This window comes from Tupaia chinensis, unplaced genomic scaffold (assembly GCF_000334495.1).
Source record: "Tupaia chinensis unplaced genomic scaffold, TupChi_1.0 Scaffold000304_1, whole genome shotgun sequence".
Classification (NCBI taxonomy): domain Eukaryota; kingdom Metazoa; phylum Chordata; class Mammalia; order Scandentia; family Tupaiidae; genus Tupaia; species Tupaia belangeri.
The window spans coordinates 228877-248047 of record NW_006159794.1 but is presented as its reverse complement, the minus strand read 5'-3'; the positions used below and the strand labels follow the sequence as shown (position 1 = coordinate 248047).

General features: G+C 41.4%; 1 protein-coding gene across 3 annotated transcripts in view; it reads left to right on the top strand.

Moving 5' to 3' along the window:
* The window catches only part of AGTR1 (angiotensin II receptor type 1), a 54859-nt gene continuing 35688 nt past the window's right edge, over nt 1-19171 (top strand). The window contains exons 1-3 of one of the 3 annotated variants that reach the window (XM_006150910.3): nt 15-82; nt 7812-7841; nt 12197-12280. The gene's annotated coding sequence lies outside the window, so the exon portion shown is untranslated. Of the gene's footprint in view, nt 83-7811; nt 7842-12196; nt 12281-19171 lie in introns of all 3 variants that reach the window. The other 2 variants (XM_006150909.3, XM_014588750.2) reach the window with 2 other exon arrangements.

Here is a 19171-nt window from a genome sequence, read left to right as displayed (position 1 = left end):
GGGAGTGAAGCCGCGCAGCCCCGACGCCGCGGCGGCGGGCGGGAGGTCCACACCGCGCACCCAGCTGGCGCCCGGAGCGCGGGTGAGTTCTCCAGCACCGCCCTGCATGCTCGGGGGTCTGCGGGGGCGGGAGGGGTAAGTCTTTTGTCACCGTGTCATCCTCGGGGCGCTGAGCGGGGAGGGGTCCCGGACTAATGGAGCGATCGCGTTTCGGGTCCGAGCCCAGCCAGAGCGGTCCGCCCTTCCCCAAATCAGGTGAGGTGCTCCGGGGACGCGCGAGAGCCAAGTGGGCTCGTTTGCCTGACGCCCTGAAAAATCTCATTCCATTTTGATCAAACTCTTTTGAGTACATTCCAAGGAGAAATCTGCAAAAATAGCGCAGGGAAGTAAACTTTCTTCACGGGCTTGGGAGTTCACACTCGTCTTAACTGTGGCCGGGGCAGGACGCCCGTGCCACTGCCCAGGGCTTCCATTCCAGAGCTCTGTGACTTTCCAGCCCAAGTGAAGAGGATCCCGTCTCCACCTCTGCTCCCTGGCGAAGTCCCAGCTCGGCTCCTCTCGCCTTCCCCTTCCCCTGCAAACCACGCTGGTGGGTTCCTGGCACCGGACATCCCTGAACCGGCGCCAAACCCCCGCCTCTCAGGTGTGGCCAGGTGCCCTTGAATTCATCCTCTTGGGGAGGAGAGAAGCGGGGCGTCCCCACACCCCACAGCCTTAGGCAGTTGTACATTTCTAAATGAGGCAAGGTTTTAACAGAAACTCTTTGGCATGCAGAGCCAGAGTGTCTGGCAGGCCCCTCCCTCTGCCGCCACTTAACCATCCAGCACCCTGTTCTCCAATCCTCTAGATCTGTGCCCCCACACTGTCAGCGTACTGTGGTCTCTCAGGACCTCAGCGAATCTTCCCAACGCTCTCCTGCCCCATTGCCTTGGGCAACCATTCCAGAGCTGAGGATGGAACCCACCTGGCGCTTCTTATTCTTATCTGTGTTCGCTGATGTCCCCATTGTCAAAAACCGAGTGCTCTTCTCAGAGAAAGTTTGGGTGCATACTTTCCCCAAAAATCACATTTGGGACTTGGCTACATTTTATCTCCTGTGTCATTCTGAGAAAAGAAAGTGAACAGCCAGGGAGACAAGAGACCTGGCACCCTACTGTTTTAGAACTTCAGTGAGGGCAGCTTCTCCTTGGAAGGTGCTCCCTCCCCAGCATGATTCTCCCAGGAGGGACCAGGAGAGTCCTGGGTACCTGGCTCTTAACTCTTCTTAGCAGAAGCTTTCACCTTTTCAGTCCAATCTGAGAAATCCCATGCCTCCTTTCTCTCCTTTGGCATTTCTTCAGCAGTAACAGCCCTCTGTGGGTAGTCTCCCTTAGGCTGTGGTGGAGCCCTTGGTACCCTCTCCTTTTCCTTCAGTAACTCTCCTGGTGGATCCAGAGTGGGGAGTCGGGGAAGCACAGGGAGAAGGGAATGGAGACACTCACTTACCTAGCTGTGTGACATCAAGAGTGTCATTTAACAACTCAGCCTCAGCTCTCTGACCCTAAATGTTCCCCAGTGATAAAATTCCTTACTTCCTTTTGTTTTCTGATTATTGCTTAGAAAACTTCAGGTCTGACGGGATTCCCTTCTCTTTGCCCATGTTTGGGATCTCTAAAACTGTCTCTTCTGTTCAGTTTTGTCTGTTCCAGACAAATCCTAGGTTACCCGGTTAGAAAAGGCTGAAAGTGTCCATCCCCCAAAACAATAAATGGCAGTGCCTATAACCTGGTGTAAGGCTCAAGGAGTGGCCCCAAGTTGCTTGGTCTTAATATTTTATGATGATTAGTTTCAGGGTTTTCTTAAAATAATTATTTATTTAATTTTATTTATTCATTCATTTATTTTAATTTGACCAGAGAGAGAGAGACACAGAGAAAGAGAGAGAGACAGAATGAGAAAGCAGGCCACCAGGTCCGGGACTCAAACCATGGTCAGCCAAGTGGGAGTGTCCAGCGCCTTAATCACCACGCCACCTGCTGGCCCCCAATTTAAAGTTTGTTATCTACTTTCTCCTCGTCTTTTTCCTGACTCTTCTTCTGTGTCCTCATCCTAAGACCTTGATTTGTGTTTCTGTTCTTGTTTGATCTTAAACTGCACCAACTGTCCCATCATCCAACTTAGAACACTCACATTCTCCCACTGGCTCCAGCAATGCCGAGGAAAGATGCCATCTTCCTTGCAATTTACAAAAGTCCTTCAGGCACTGTTGCTGCAATGCTCCCTGTCCCCAGATCTCTGAGGCTGAGTATTTCCTCCCCCTCTCTGGACCCGGGTCATTGTTCTAAAAAGGACAACTTTGTGGATTGTTCAGGTTTCTCACTCTTCTTCCTCGTTTGGGGGAAGAATTGTTTGTGTATTTGTATACAGAGCGTTTGGTGATGGTGGTGGTGGTGGTGGTTCCTGCTGCTACTTAACTACTGTCACATTCCTATGACTAATTAAAAGTAAAGACAAACTTCCCCAAGGCTAGAGAGAAAATAAGAAAAAGAAAAGTTTAATCTGCTGCGTATCCAAAGCCCAGGTAAAACATGTAGCCAAGAAGGAATTGGAAATTCACAGATTAACTGCCCAATGAGTATCTCCTGTCATTTATCTGTGCTGCCCCCACTGCGCTTGTCAAGCAGAAAACTGAGAGTTGCCATATTTTGCTTTCAAATGTGTCACCTACACCAAGTCTCGTCTTGGTTACATATTCTGGCTACCTCCTGCAAGGAGACCTTCCTCCCAGGCTAATTAGTTTATCCAGCCCTTTGCCATAACTGGGGATGCCTAGTGTCCCAAGTAGGCTAGCCGACTAAGAATGTTGTTTATAAATTTGAAGTCAGTCCACGTGTTTTGAAGATTAAAAAAACTATCTTGAGAACAAACTGTGGCAATAAACAATTATAGAGCTGGCGCAACAAAATGTGACGAAGTATTCAAGCCCAGGACAGAAAACACTTCTCCCATGTTATCTTGCAGACTGGACAATTTAATTTTTAAGCACACCACCATTTGAAAGTACTGTAACTTTTCTTCAAAACGCTTCTAGGGTTTCTCTTCCAAATTTGCCTAAAATCATTAAATGGTGTCATTTGTGTTTCCTTTTATTTAGGTGCTTATTAAAGCATCACATTTATAAACAGACATAAATGTTGCTTGATTTCCATCCCAAATTTAGCTATCACTTTATAGTTTCTATTTAATTTATGATATAAATTTTAGCTTCTAAAAATCAACCTTTAAATGGTTTACTACATAAAACCATCTTAAATCTGAAAGGAGTACTATAGAAAGTTAAGGTAATATTTAACCTGTTTGGCAAATGATTACTATTATCCTATTAAAGCTCTAAAATATAATATAATGTATAAATCAGAGAAAAAAGTGAAAAGCTATAAATTTGCCTGATATATCATTAGCTACTTTAATGACTACTTCGACAATTGGAAATAGAAAACAAAGTACGTTTAGAACAGTCAGAGAAACGACAAGCAGAGATTGCTACTAGCTGTGGTTGTTAACAGTACAAGATTTTCTACCTGATTTTTGTTCTTTCACTTCATGGCAGATATCTGCAGGTGGGACTTGCATGTAAAAACCAAAATTAGTTCAAAATATTTTACCAACAAAGAATTTACCGTATAGTGTACATGCTGTCTGACTGCTTTTTCAGTATTATGAGAGCTCAATTGAGAAGTGCTTGCTTTCATTTTTGCTTTGTTTGTTTGATTCCTCATGGGTGCATCATCTCAATGTCTTAAGTGACAACGAACATGTAAAATCTATCAGTAGATTTCCCTTCCTATACCCTATAGAATAGTTTTAATTGTGTTGCTAGTCTCACATTTCATTACTTTCCTAATATTTCAATGCCTGGAAAAATGGGTACGAAATGAGTAGGCTTTTTTCTTCCATTATTTTTTTCGACGTTATTGCGTAACGTGCCTTCCATAATTCAAGTTCCAGTCCTAGATATGCCGAAATTTTAAAATCAGAGAATTAATAATCCTTCAGTTCGGGTCAACTTTTATGTCGTTTCTTGTTCATTTTATACATATGTAAGATAACTGAGTGATGTTAAGATCTTATTTAGATCAATGGATTTAAATCCTCAGTGACTAACGACTGAGGCAGAGTGTTGGGAAACACACAGAAGATAATGTGCTCTTCAAGAGAATTTATGATGGCTAATTTGCTCTCTCCGTTTCTTTAGATAGTTTCTCATTTTTTATTGATCAAAGCTCCTCTTGTCTACTTGGGAGAATGAATTATGTCTGTGGAATATATCAACAACAGCAGCAGATATTTACGGGGGAAATACTGTGGCGCGGAGAGAGATTAGGCACTGAGCACACCCCAAGGCATAACAATGGCCTTTGCCCCAGAGAGATGTTGGACAAGCTCAGCATGTATTTAGATACAGGTCTCTAAGAGTCTCAGTGCCACTGGAGCAGGCAGCCATTGAAACAGGGCCCCTCCTCTTTCCTGCCTTTTAGGCAAGGTTGGTTGTCCAGTTGTTTGACCAGGACTATTTCTGTCACAAGCACTGCTGCTTTGCCTCCTCGCAGGATTCTAACTCCTGGCACAGACCAGACCACGTCGAGCGCATCTGCCTTCTACTTCTCAATACCCCGCAAAAGTCACTTTCTCGCCTGCTTGTGGGCTGGTGGGTCCTGATTAAAACTATGGAAAACGTTAACCATTTTTAGATCCCGGTATTTTAAAACAGAAGTGTTAGAAAACAACCATTTTTCTAAACTCATTGAGGCTTCTTATCTTATGGCACTCAATAAAGTGGCTGGGAGGCGGGGCTTTCCTTTTGCTAACAGAGGAATTAAGCTTTCAGTCTAAGGCTAAGAAAGGAGAGGAAGAGAAAGAGTAAGCCAGGGAAAAGTAAAAGGAACAAGAAGGTGAGACATCAAATCGGTGGCTCTTTTCTTCTCTTTTTTTTTTTTTTAATTGCCAGAGGGTGAATGTGCTCACCAGAAAGAAAGAGAGAGAGAGAGAGCGCTCCCGCCAAAGTGGCATGGTCACGCCATAATCCCTTTTCTTTAATTTCTTCATCCCATCAGGATTTGGGGCACACACATGAGGGCAGAGGAATTAAGCTTTCAGTCTAAGGCTAAGAAAGGAGAGGAAGAGAAAGAGTAAGCCAGGGAAAAGTAAAAGGAACAAGAAGGTGAGACATCAAATCGGTGGCTCTTTTCTTCTCTTTTTTTTTTTTTAATTGCCAGAGGGTGAATGTGCTCACCAGAAAGAAAGAGAGAGAGAGAGAGCGCTCCCGCCAAAGTGGCATGGTCACGCCATAATCCCTTTTCTTTAATTTCTTCATCCCATCAGGATTTGGGGCACACACATGAGGGCAACATGTTGCTCAGGCCACCAGAGCTTGAACCATGTGACCGGGATCTGGCTCCTTAACCACTGAGTTATGGGGCTAGCCCAAATCAGTGGTTCCTAAGGCATTGGGGACCAGAGAAGGCAAAGATATTGGAATCATCCTGGGCGGGGAGGGGGGACAACAGGTGGCATGGTGGTTAAGTCACTGGACTCCCACATGTAGTTCATATCCCAGACCTGGCAGCTTTCTTCTCACTTTCCCTCTCTCCCTCTCTCTCTCTCTGTCTGTTTTTTCTTTCTCTGGTCAAATTAAAAAATAATAATAATAACCATAATAATAAATAAATAAATTTAAATAAATCTTAAAAAAATAGAGTCACCTGGGGAGCAAATTAAATCTATACCTATCTGTTCCTTTCACCGTTAGCTCCTATCTAGCCCCACTCTGTGATAAAGTAGGGAGTAGCCATCCACAATTGCTCATGTGTCCCAGTCACAGTCCACAGACCAACCTCAGAGGTGTCACCTGGGAGTTGGTTAGAAATGCAGAATCTCAGACCCCACCCAGACCTATTGAACAGAACCTGCGTTTTAACAAGGCCCCCAAGTGATTCAAACACACATTAAAGATGCACAAGCACAGTGCAGTACCGTGGCTGGTTCAGAATGACTAACCTGGAAGCTATTTTCTTGGCGTTTTGAAAAACTAACACTTTTAATAAAGCTAATATTTACTGAACACACGTAGTGTGCCAAACACAATATTTGTCTTTCAAATGTCTTTTATTTAATCATCAAAGTACCCAAGGAGATAGCCACTAACTTCATGGTGTAGACTGGGTACTGGTATAATATATGTGATATATGAGAATAAGATAAGCAGCTCTCTCTGCTGTGGTAGCTGATAGAATGGAAAGGTAAGCCCGAGAGGGAGTTCTGATTCCAAACCCTGTGCTCTTAGCTGCAACCCACAGGGCCTGCTATACACTAGGCTGCTGACTTTCTAAGGCCAACTCACTTGAGAATTTATCTAAAGTTATCATTTGAAATCAAGTCCTGTTTCCTGCCTAGAAAACAAAATCAAGATCTATTTCGTTTCAGTTGTAACATTTGCCTGCCACTCTGCCTTTAAGGATAATAATGAAAAATTCCAGAAGTGCTTGTTGTTTTTAAGTAAGTAATTCATTGTTTCATTGCCACGGGTACATGCGCTTGCTAGAGAGAGAGAGAGGGAGAGAGAGAGAGAGAGAGAGAGAGCACCCCCCAGTGGGGCACAGCCAGGCCGCAGTTCCTTCTTCACTTCTCTATCTCACTGAGAGTCTGGGCATGCACACGCCTGCGCCCACGTGGTCTTCAAGCCACAAGGGCCAGAACTCAAACCACAAGCAGCTTGTGGAATCTGCCTCCCTCAACCACTAGGCCACAAAGCCGTTCCAAAATGCCTTCTTTAACTCGGAAAAAACAGTAAAAGTATGATAGCCCATCCAAACTCATCAAAATGTATACACAAAATGTATACATAAAATTTTTCATGTGTCAAGTATACCTCAATAAAACTTTTTTTTAAAAAAAGCAAATGGGCCCAGTCGTGGTGACACATAGCACCACTGCTCCAGAGACAGGAAGCGACCTGGGAGGCATAGGTTCAGTTCCCAAGCCAACCCAAGCATGTTGGGTGTGGTCGCGCATGGCTAGAATTCTACTAAATTAGAAGGCAAAGAGCAGGGTGATCAGGACAGCAAGACCCTGCCAAAAATACCTATTTCTGTCTCCCTCTCTCTCTCACATCAAGGAACAAGTGTATGATACACTTTTTGAAAATATTTTAGGGTCAGCAGGTGGCATAGCTGTTAAGGTGCTGGATTCCATGTGGCCTATTGCACAGTTCAAATCCCAGACAGGGAGTCTTTAAAAACATATCGGGGATGTATGCATGCATGCCCAAAATCCTGAGAGGAGAATAGAGGAGGACGGACTATGGCATGGCCATTCCCCCCAGGGGCGATTTTTCACTTTCCTCTCTCTGTCTTGTTTCTCTCTGGTGAGCACACATGCCCTAGAGCAAACAATCAAACGAAATATATAATAAAAATGATGTTTTCATTTCTCTGTTGTTTTCATAACTTTTCCAACATGTTCCATTTACCTTCTGGTGTTCTAATGCTGCAAAGAAAACTCTGTCTTGAATGAAACAAACCATTCCCTACGCACACAGGGACCATTCAACATTCCAACACGTCACTTTTCCAGCTTTTAGTATAAGTACTTACTATGAGCTCGGCTTTCAAAACTGCAGTAGAAGAGTTATTAACCAGTCAGTTCCAAATGATGACTTACTTTAGGCCAGTGATTGCCCAGACGACTCAGCCACTGAACCGTTCCTCCCACTGCATGTAGATTCTCTGATACCCGCAGGTGCCTCTGGCCAAATGTCTCTCTTTTTTTGACAGGGGCTCATTGATGTTGGTCAAAAGACAGAGGTGAGTCTATGTTCCCCGTGATCCTGTTTGAGAGAAGAGATGTATCGTCAGGGCTGAGCAGCCACAGTTTTCTCAGTGATGTTGGAACGTCCGTGGGAGAAGAATTTCACCAGCTGCTCGGTTCTAGAACTTCAGCTGTGCAGGCAGCAGTAAGAGTGTGGTGCCCAGTTTTTGTACCACAGGTCAGGGAAAAATCAGCCCTGAGTTGCCAAGGAGCGGGAACTAGGGAAGAAAATTAGAACCCAGGAGACACCCTGCACATAGCAGGTGCGTTTCCTCACCCTGGTGAATGATAAACTGCCAGCGCTCACCCCTGTTAATTGTGAGTCGTGCTGATCTTACGTGACTGTAGCGGAATACAATCTGCACGACGCTTCTCCCTAAATAAGTTGGGAGACAAACATCTCAGAGTATGTTTCCCAGTGACCGTCATACATTCCCAATTTTATCATCATAGATCCTTTGTTTTCCCTTTTTGACTCTAACTCACGTGTTATCCAATCGGAAGACATGGTATGTGCTTCTAAACCTACGTGGCATGCCCCTAGAACAGGGATAGTCCATTTACCCAGCTTTAATAACCTCTCTCTCTCTTTCCGTTCAAATGATGTCATCTCACATACACCACACCGTACTGGGATGGCTCCCAGGCCTTCACCGTCACCAAGCTCATTGCTGCCACTTTATCTGGAAGGGAAATCCGATGTGATTCCTACATAATGAATTCTTGACTGGCCTTTGGTCTACTGCGTTGTCAGGATGGGTTTTTGGAGGACACACACCGATCCCCATTCTTTTATACTTCTATTAGGTGAAGCCACATCCTAGACCAGTACACGGTCATTACGTCCTTTGTGTACATGTGTAATATAATACACAATATGCACATTATACATTCCAAAATAATTAACGGCAAAGAAAGATAAGTGTGAGTAAAAGGGGCAGTTTATAAAGCATGAACCGTAAGGGCGAGCCTGTGTGCGTGTGTCTGTCTGATAGATTCTTGTCAGTGTGCCATTAAAGTCTTGCTTAGGTTATTGGTGTTCTGCTGAAAGTAATTTAAGGATGTTAGCACTGATTTTTGAATAAAACCATTTTTATTGGGTCATCGGAAAAGCTGTGACGTGTTTTTTTATACGAAAATGTGTCATGACTTTTCCAACAACCCAATATATTTTATAAATGCCTGAATATCTTGTGAAGCAAATAAGACTAGGAAAAACATACAACAAATCCTAAACTATTTTAAGAGTGAAGATTAGAGATGATTTTCTTTATGTGCTTTTAAAATTTTATATAATAAATCTCTATTTCTCTTTTACTTTTTACTTCCCATTTGACTTGAAATTTCCAATACTGTACTTTCCTTATAATTCACTCTGGATTTTAGGTCTTGGACAATCACTACTAACTCTGTGCCTTGGTATTTATTTATTGCCAGAAGGCAGGTGAGCTCACTGGAGAGAAAAAACAACCCCTAGTGGGGTGGGCTTGCAATACAATTCTTTTTCTTCCATTTTCCTATCGTGTCAGAATTTTGAGCCTGCACACAATGTCAGATGTGTTTCTCGTCACTGGGGCTGGAATTCGAACACTACTTGCCTCTGTGAGGTCTGGCTCCTATCACACAGGGCTGAGCCACTACCACAGAGCAGGTCCTATATGGTCTTGATATTTTATAGGAGAAATCATCTTTTTCAAAGTTCCTTTTGCTAATGGATCCTTCTAATACCAACATTCTTCTACTTAACAGTGCTGTTGTAAAGCTGGTTACATACTTGTTTAAAGCACGACTATACACATTATTTTTGAATAACTTCAATTTTAAACCAAAATCTTGGTCTTTCTCTCTCTCTCATATGCATGCATGGTGTTCCCTCTGGAACACAGATTTTTTTAATGTTTTATATATATATATATTTTTTTTTTGAGAGGTTTTCGCTATAGGGTGCGTGTGCTCGCCAGATAGACAGAGAGAGACAGAGAGACAGAAAGCAAGAAATCACCCCCCAGGGGGGATGGCCACGCCACTGTCCCTTCTCCTCTGTTCTCCTCTCAGGATCTTGGGCATGCACGCACACGCGCCTGGCGTGAGTTTTAACCACCGGGTCCAGGACGTGAGCCGCGGTTGACTACATGGGAGTCCAGAGACATAGCCATTACGCTAACTGCTGGTCCCTAAATGCCAGTTTTCTTAATACGACATGAACTTTTTAATACACGAAACCATGAACAACCCAACTGAAAAGTGAGTAAAGAGCATGGCTAAACAAACTAGTAAAAGAATAATATAGAACATAATAAGAAAATGAAAAGAAACCCAACCTCATTTTTAACTGACAGAAAATAAATCAAAACAAAGATATAGCTTTTCCCTTACCAGATTAAGAAAAAAAAAGATGTGATGAAAGCCATATTTGTTTGTATTATAAACTGATGCAACTTTTACAAAAGATATTTTGTAAATATATACAAAAAACTTAGACTATAGAAACAATTTAGTTCATTTGTCTAGAACTTATCTTGAATTAATTTGTATAAGTGCAAAAATGTATATGTATAAATATGATCACTGAGACATTTTTCTATCAGCTAAAAAGGAAACTGAAAAAATATATTAAGACCCATTAATAACAAATTGGTTAAATAAATGATCAGGTATCAGTGCAGTAATTGGAATATTTTATAGTCATCAAAATAAATGAGGTACAGGGACCAGCAGAAGGCATAGCGGTTACATTGTTGAACTTTCACATAGCCTACCATTCCAGTCCTGGATTAGTGGCTTGAAAATCATGCTGGGCACATGTGCATGTGTGCCCAAGCTCCTGGGAGAAGAATGGAGGAGGAGGGATTGCAGCATGGCCTTGCACCCCTGGGGGGGGGGTGATTTCTCACTTCTCCTCTCACTGTCTCTGTCTCCCTCTCTCTCTCTCTCTCTCTCTCTCTCTCTAGTGAGCACATGCACCCTAAGGCAAAATCCTCTAAAAAACAAAAAAAGATAAATGAGGTAGTTTATGTATGCTGATCTAAGTTGTTCTACTAGGTAGATTATAAAATAAAATATATAAGTTTTAATAAAGCAAAGAGCGGAATAGTATGGGTAAAGAAGAGAAAACATGGATATACGCATTTTTGTGCATGTGCATGCATTATTTTTTTAATTTTTTTTTGAGAGGTTTTTTTTTTTTTCACTATAGGGTGCGTGCGCTCACCAGACAGACAGAGAGAGACATAGAGACAGAAAGCGAGAAATCACCCCCCAGGGGGGATGGTCACGCCGCAATCCCTTCTCCTCCATTCTCCTCCCGGGATCTTGGGCACGCACGCACACGCGCCCGGCATGAGTTTTAAGCCACCAGGTCCGGGACGCGAACCGCGGTCGACTACGTGGGAGTCCAGCGACATAGCCATTATGCTAACTGCTGGTTCCCGTGTGCATGCATTTTTTAAAGTACTATAAGGATACGTAAAAATCTAGTAGTGGTAAGTATTTCTAGGAAGTGAATCTTGAGAAAAGTGTGAGAGGTTGAGAAGTTTACTTTTATTTAATATTCCTTCTGTCATTTGACATTTATACCACAGAGAGGTGGTATTACTTCCATAAAAAGATATTATTTCTATGAAAAAAGAAAACAATTATCTTTTAGAAAGGAACTTTTTTAAAATTATACAATAACATTTATATAAGCTTTATACTAAAAAGAACATCAAATCATTTAGGAAAGTTTATAGATTCACAAACATATAATCCATTTGGATTTCTTACATACAGTAGCCATGTCTCCAGAAACAGATGTCTTAGTCTAGGACTACAATCTTTTAGCAAAAACTTTCTTTTTCACTTTCTCTAGAGTTTTATCTATAAGGTATTGGGGAAGACGCTGATCACAAGCAAAATGATGATATCCCATGACAGTCGCCTAATACAACCTAACTCTGTATAAGGAAAAATATGTTTTATTGTAGATTTGGACCAGATGTTTTCATTTCCTTCAAAAATATTCTTTTTTTTTTTCAGACATTTTTGCTATAGGGTATGTGTGCTCACTGGAGAAATAGAGAGAGACAGACAGATAGTGAGAAATCATCCCCCTTCCCCGGGGGGATAGCCACACCACAATCCCTTCTCCCCCATTCTTCTCTCCGGATTTTGAGCACGCATGTACACATGCCCAGTGTAATTTCCAGGTTTCTGGGTCCAGGACTCAAACCATGTTTGGTCATGTGGGAGTCCAGTGTCGTAACTATTACACCATCCACTGGTCTTCCAAAACATTCTTAATATGTAGGGCTAATGCCTAACCCATATATTACAAAATAAAAACTCATCGCTTTCGTCTTTTTCCCTCCAGATTTTATCTGTGATAAACTGGTCAAAAATGGCTGGGTTTTTATTTGAATAAGTCACTGAAGCCATCCCGGAAAGCCTGCACCAGGTCAGTGTCTCAGATTTATAGCATTGTATCTGTCATTATCTCCTCTAATGTGAACACAGTGGGTTAACACAGGAAGTCACGCATACCATGGTCCTATGAGAGAAACAGGAAGCAGACAATAATGAAATCCCAGTCTTACCCTCTCCCCTCCTATGTACAGGTTAAGAACATACGTGTTTATATGATTTTAAATGTAAATGGTGTCAGAATTGCCACACTGTTTTCTTTCATATGCTGGTGATAAACCATGTGACAAATTTGCATCCCCTGGCAAGGACCCCTTGTGAACATAGGTGCTTGCTCTGAGCAGCGTTCTCCTTACTACGTAGGCCTTAGGAGGACCAGTAGAGAAACCCAATGGGGGATTCGGACTCTGTGATGTCCCAGCACTCACTCCCAGAAGTCTAAAATCCATAAAACTTAATCCTTGAGCTGCTCACGTTTGGAGAGTAGGGCTCACTCTTACACATTTCTCCATTACCTCAATGATCAGGTGTAGCTAACAGGGCAATGTGAAGTTGAAAATGGAGGCCCCCCATTAGCCCTATGCAGTCTAGCCACCTGATGGGCATGAGTCATATGGAATCATTAAACTCTCTTAGAACCTGGGATGAAGAGCAGTGAGTTCAACCAGGACTGCTTTGTCCAACTCCGGACACATGGAATTGTGTGCTATTTTCCATTCAACACAAAACCAAACTGTCCTAGAATTACCAGCCAGTGGGGTATTTTTTCTCCTCATCAAACTGTGCTCAGGCCCAACCTCTATGATGGAGCCATAACACGAGTGCCCTGTGTGGCGGGAAGGATGCGTAGCTGTGGGTTTGGATGTACTGTTCTCCTTGAAAACATGTCAGGCTACCCACAGACACCCAGGATCCTGGGGAGCTGGAGGACTGGGGACAGGAGATCACTGTGCGTGGAAACTTGCAGGTGCTTCTTTCTCGCATGCACATGTGCCCACATGTACATATGTGTTGTAATACACACATGTACACATGTGCTATAATAAAGAAACAAAACAAAAACCTCAGCTCAAAGACCAAGTCCACCACTTCTTCAGCCCTTTAGGAAAGACAAGAGTAGCTTGTCCTCTGCCTACGTTGTGACTTCATTTTATCGAAGTAGAGAATAGAGAGGCTAGGTCAGTCCTGGGTGGGTAAATAAATATTAGGAACATTTTATTTTTCTTTGCTAGATTGACAAGTAGGAAACACTTTCTGAAAAGCACTCCATGGTCGAACTGGTAGGAAACTATTTCAGGCTGCTTTAATCTCAGAGATAAAAACTGTTAACACTCCACTGAGTTCTGTCGCTGGATGTCTGCCTTTGTTTTTGCTTTGGTTGTTGAGGATAATTTGTCGAGATGTAGTTAAACTTGAGAATCTGAGCTGTGCTTGTTTTCAGAAAAAATCCAGCTCTAAAAACAGGATGGCCCTAGTTGGTGGTTAAGGGAGCTGCATCCCACATAGTGGAATCTGGTTTGAATCCCGGCCCGGAGGCTTGAGAAACATGCTGGGTGTGCATGTGTATGTACATGGGTGCGTACATGCCCCAAATCTCAACAGGAGGGAGAAATGGAGAAGGGAGTATAGCATGACTACGCTCGTTGGGGGTTATTTTCTCCCTCTCTCTTTCTCTGTCTCTCTGTTGAGTACACGTGCCCTCCAGCAATTTTTTTTTTTAAATGCATGTCCTGCTTCAGAAGACACTAAGACAGGGCATTTTATTTTATATCCTAAAAGAAAAAAAAAAAAAAGAAGAAGATGAAAAACCACCAATTCTATCGCTAATTAGCAACTTTGCCCTCAGTTTGTTGAAAAATAACCTCCAATCCGGGCCAACAAGTGACATAGTGGTTATGGCACTGGACTCCAACATAGATGACTGTGGTTTGAGTCTCAGATCTGGCTGCTTGAAAATCACACTGGGCATGTGTGCATGCATGCCCAAATCCCAGGAGAATAGATTGTATCGTGACAATCCCTCCAGAGGGGTGATTTCTCACTTTCTCTCTCCTTGTTTCTCTATGTCTCTCTTCAGCAAGTACAGTGACCTATTGTAAAAACTTTAAAAAAAAGAAAACAGGGGCCAGCAGTTGGCGTAATGGCTATGTCACTGGACTCCCATGTAGTCTACCACAGTTTGAGTCCCAGACCCAGTCGCTTAAACTCATGCGGGATGCATGTGTGTGCGTGCCCAAAATCCCAAGAGGAGAATGGAGGAGAAGGGATTGCAGCATGGCCATCCTCCCTGGGTGGGAGGGGGTGATTTCTCACTTTCTGTCTCTCTGTCTCTCTGTCTTTCTGGCAAGTACATGCACCCTATAGCAAAAACCTCTCCCCCCCCCCTCAAAAAAAAAAAAAAGAAAGAAAGAAAAGAAAAGAAAAGGGAAGAAAAGGAAAGAAAAATAACCTCCAAAGCCCCATCTGTGGGCACTGTACTGAAATACAAAAAGTGTTTTTGAAATGACCTTCTAAACTTTTACCAACTTATAACCACAGAACTCTGGTCTTTTATTGATTTGAAACTACCATAACCCCTTAGAACTTTTACCAACTTGCAACTACAGAACTCTGATCTCTTGTTGATTTAAACCAGTAATGTATAAACAGCATTTCAGAGCTTGCTTTATGGGACCAAAGAATTTATGCTGACATGTACACACGACAGGTGGGGAACACCTGACTGGTACATTTGAAAGAATAAAGAACTATACTCGCTGGATTAAATATCTATAGATCCGCAGCATCCAGCACGGTAACCATTTGCTACATGTGGCTATTTAAACACAAATTAATTGCAGTTAAACTAAAGTGGACCTTCAGTTCCTCAGTGGTATTAGCTAGACCTCAAGCGCTCAAGAGATACATGTAGTTCAGAGGAGACATAGCTATACAATATTTCTGTCATCATAGAAAGTAGTATTGGAAGCAAGTCTGTTCATTTTCCACTTGGAAAAAAAAAAAAGAGTTTATGTTCTCTTATACCTACCTGGAAAATTTTCAAAATTTTCAAAATTCCAATTTTCTCAGATTTTCTGATATATAATTCTGAAAGGTCCCTTTTTCTTTTTCTATATGTGTGCATCTTAAACTATATGAGATTAAGTTTTTAATGTACTTTTCTAAAATTTCAGATTCATGTGGGGGTTTTTCTTTTAATTATGAAAAGGGGTACCCACAGTTGTATTGAACTAAGAACTGAAATACATGGCTGTTGGCTTTTGTACCCACATACTAAGGTCTCCAAATAAGTAAAACTAGAAAACATATAAGGTCATTCTGAATGGCCCATATTTTCTCTTTATCTCTTGAAGGTTTTACTTTTCCCACAATGATAGATATGCCTCAGTTGTCTTGACTTAACTAAAATGTATGATCTTTAAAAAAGTTGGAGATTCAAACAACGTACTAGAACATCTCTTTTTTGATGGAAAGATACATGATGTTAGAGGTCCTTATTCTTTTTTAAACTGTCCCAGATAACAGTAGCTTGTTTTCTTTTTGAGTTAATATAATCATCCCCTGTTGTAGTATATTCTTAAAGCTTTTAGTCACTATTTTTCCACTAATATAATCCTGTTAATACAATATCAGTCTCAATTACTTTTTAGTCATATACACCTGGCAGTTCAGTGATGTTTTGTCCCCACACTAACAGTTGTGTATTACACAAGGCAAAAACTAAAAACAAATTTGTCTATAAGTCATTGAAGCATCAAGGATTTGGAATAGCTATATTACTAACTGTGAGAAAGGAATACAAGTATCCAGACAATATTACCTTTACTCTTGTTTTTTTTTAAGACAAGGTAAGTGTTAGCCATTCGTGGTTTTTTTTTTTTTCAATAAACAAAAATAGAACTTCTTTTATAGGGTAAATAGTTTTATTCTAAATAGCCTACTCATCAGTTTCTCTGTCAGCATCATTCCTTTGTTTAAATAATATAGTCAAGTATGCTTACCGTATAATGGACTACATAGGAAATACTAATTTAAATTCAATTATCATTAATATTTTAACAATTAAAAGAACTCAGACAATTAGCCTCTAAATTTAGAGGCTCCCTTTTGCTGAAAGAACTTTTAGTTGTCACCAAAAGGATTGTTATCCTCTTTCTTCAACTAGTTAATTATTCCTTTTAACATTCTTAAGGTGTACATACATAGTAGTCATTTCGAAATTTCAGGAAGGTCTAAGGTATTCAGAAATGTAGTAATATAGTGTAGACCTAGTAGAAGATGAGCATTGCTCTAGAGCTAGGCCTTTAATCCCTTTCCAGAATTTGAACAGCTGCAAGACTCACTCAGAGAGCCTTGGGACAGTGGGAATCGTGTGATACTGCACGTCCACAATCTAGTCAAGAGCAGTATTCCTCGTCTTAGCCAGGCAAGGCCAAAAATCCTCCTGCAAACATGTGGACACCGTAAAAACCAAACAGAACCACTGTAGATAAAGCTAGGCAGGAAAAGGAGATCCGTCTTTTGACCTTAAATCTGCACCTTGTGGCTTTTCAGTGATGCTAACAGGTCAAAGAAGAAATACAGGTTGGGCCTTCCACTGCCTCTTGGCCCCTCCAGTGCAATCAGCGTGCAGAGCAGGGGATGAAGCAGCTGTGTGTTATCCTTAACAGTGCAAAGCAGGAAATCCAACCTGCTTTGGCAAAGCAAAAACAATGTAAATTTGAGTTATTAATGATAATTTCTCATGTGACGTGTCAGACAGAAAATTATATAATCGTAATGGATCAGCCATATTTTATTGATTTTAGAGCACTAATGAATGCTTGTCATCATTTCTCACGTAGTATGTTTATTTATACACAACCGAATAAGTAGGGAACACTGGGCATGGTCCCATGAGAAGTATTGCCTCACAGTGCCTGCCTCCGCTGTACTGGGGGCAACTGAAGTAGCAGGAGGCTCTCCCTGGACTTCTGCTAATTCTAGATTTAATTGGATGGATGAATTAGACAAAACATACTATTAGAATTAAAGAGTAAAAGACACTATGTCCTTATTAAGTGAAGGAAAAATCTACATTATGAATCAAACAAAAACATGACTACATTTGAAATTTGAAATTTATTTTAGATTGTTAAGGTAATATAATAAATTTAATAGACCTAATTCAACCTCTTAATGAGATTTATGTAAACTATTTTGTAATTTTATCCTTTTAGAAGGACATTGCAGTATATTTAACTTTACATTTAATCATTTTTTTCTTTTTGTTTCTATGGTGTCACTGTCTCTTAATCCATATGGGTTGAATATATATATGTATATATATATACACATATATACATATATATATTCCAAGAGAAAGTAATTCTGCAATCTTCCTCAGCAATTCAGTCTCACAATTAAGACCCTTAAGCTAAATACTAAAATTCATTTCACAGGAAACTTTATTCAATATGTATAATTAGTTTTAGTTAACTTTATTAATGAAATGTCGTGAATCAATTAGGTTTGCAATAATCAGATGCTGAGGACCCAAGAGGAGCCATTCCTCTCACAAGAGGGGAAGGTGATGTAAAATTTAGTTGGGAAGAAGATGTAATTAGATTTGATCAGTTGAGTATTCCTGTCTTGATGTGGAGTCAAGCACATGCCTGTGCTGGAGGATGTAGCTGGAAAGAGTCGGAGAAAACCAGTAGGACTCAAAAAAGATCTTTGTGGTCGTATTGGCCTAACTGGCACCTGAAGAGAGCCTTTGAAACCATAGGTGGATAGGTTTTTCCTCTCACAGGGCTATGTTTTAAATTTACTTTTTTTTTTTTTTTTGGAGAGATTTTCACTGTAGGGCGCGTGCGCTCGCCAGACAGACAGAGAGAGACATAGAGACAGAAAGCAAGAAATCACCCCCCAGAGGGGATGGTCACGCCGCAATCCCTTCTCCTCCATTCTCCTCTCGGGATCTTGGGCACGCACGCACACGCACCCGGCGTGAGTTTTAAGCCACCAGGTCCAGGACACGAACCGCGGTCGACTACGTGGGAGTCCAACAACATAGCCATTACGCTAATTGCTGGTTCCCTAAATTTACTTTTCAAATTCAAATTCCTTTAAGTAGGCCAATATATAAACTCTTATTGTTATGAAACCCTACCACTCCCTAAAGCCTTATCTTAGATCTTTTGCACATATGTCTAACTGCCCAATGGCCTTCCAGTTTACAACTTTCATAACCTAGAAATTAGTTTTTCAGCAGGTTGAGGTAACTCTTAAGTTTCTTTCCTCTGACCCTAAAAAAGAAATATTAAAGAAATGCCAGGGCAGGAAGGAGTCTTCTGATAAGGATGATATTAAATACTTTCCTATTATTCTGTTCAGGGTTCAGTGTGCAACAGATTTACTATGATTTATTAACTATGTATCTTCAGACACCTACATGCTAATCAACGTTCTTAGCACTGAGCACAAAGTTTTGAGCAAAGTAGACAAATATTCCTGGCCTCAGAGAACTTAACATTCAAGTGTGTGAAGACTGAAAAAAAGATCAACTGAAATGTATAATATAATGAATGACATGGAGAATGGGAATAGAGTGGGAAGCAGTGGGGGGGAGCTGTAGTTCTAAACAAGTGTTTCGGGCTGGCCCCATAGCCTAATGATTAAGGGAGCAGGAACCCACATGGCTTACCATTGTTTGAATCCCAGCCTGGCATCACCAGGCACATAGACGGGCATACCCCAAATCCTGACAAGATAGAAAAATGAAGGAGGAGGGTTTGCATCATGCTCATGCCCCTTGGGTAGTGCTTTCTTCTTTCTCTCTCTCTGGTGAGTACATATTCCCCCTGTCAATTAAAATATAATGTGTGTGTATGTTTTTGTATACATAATATACACACACAAACATATATATACACACATATATATA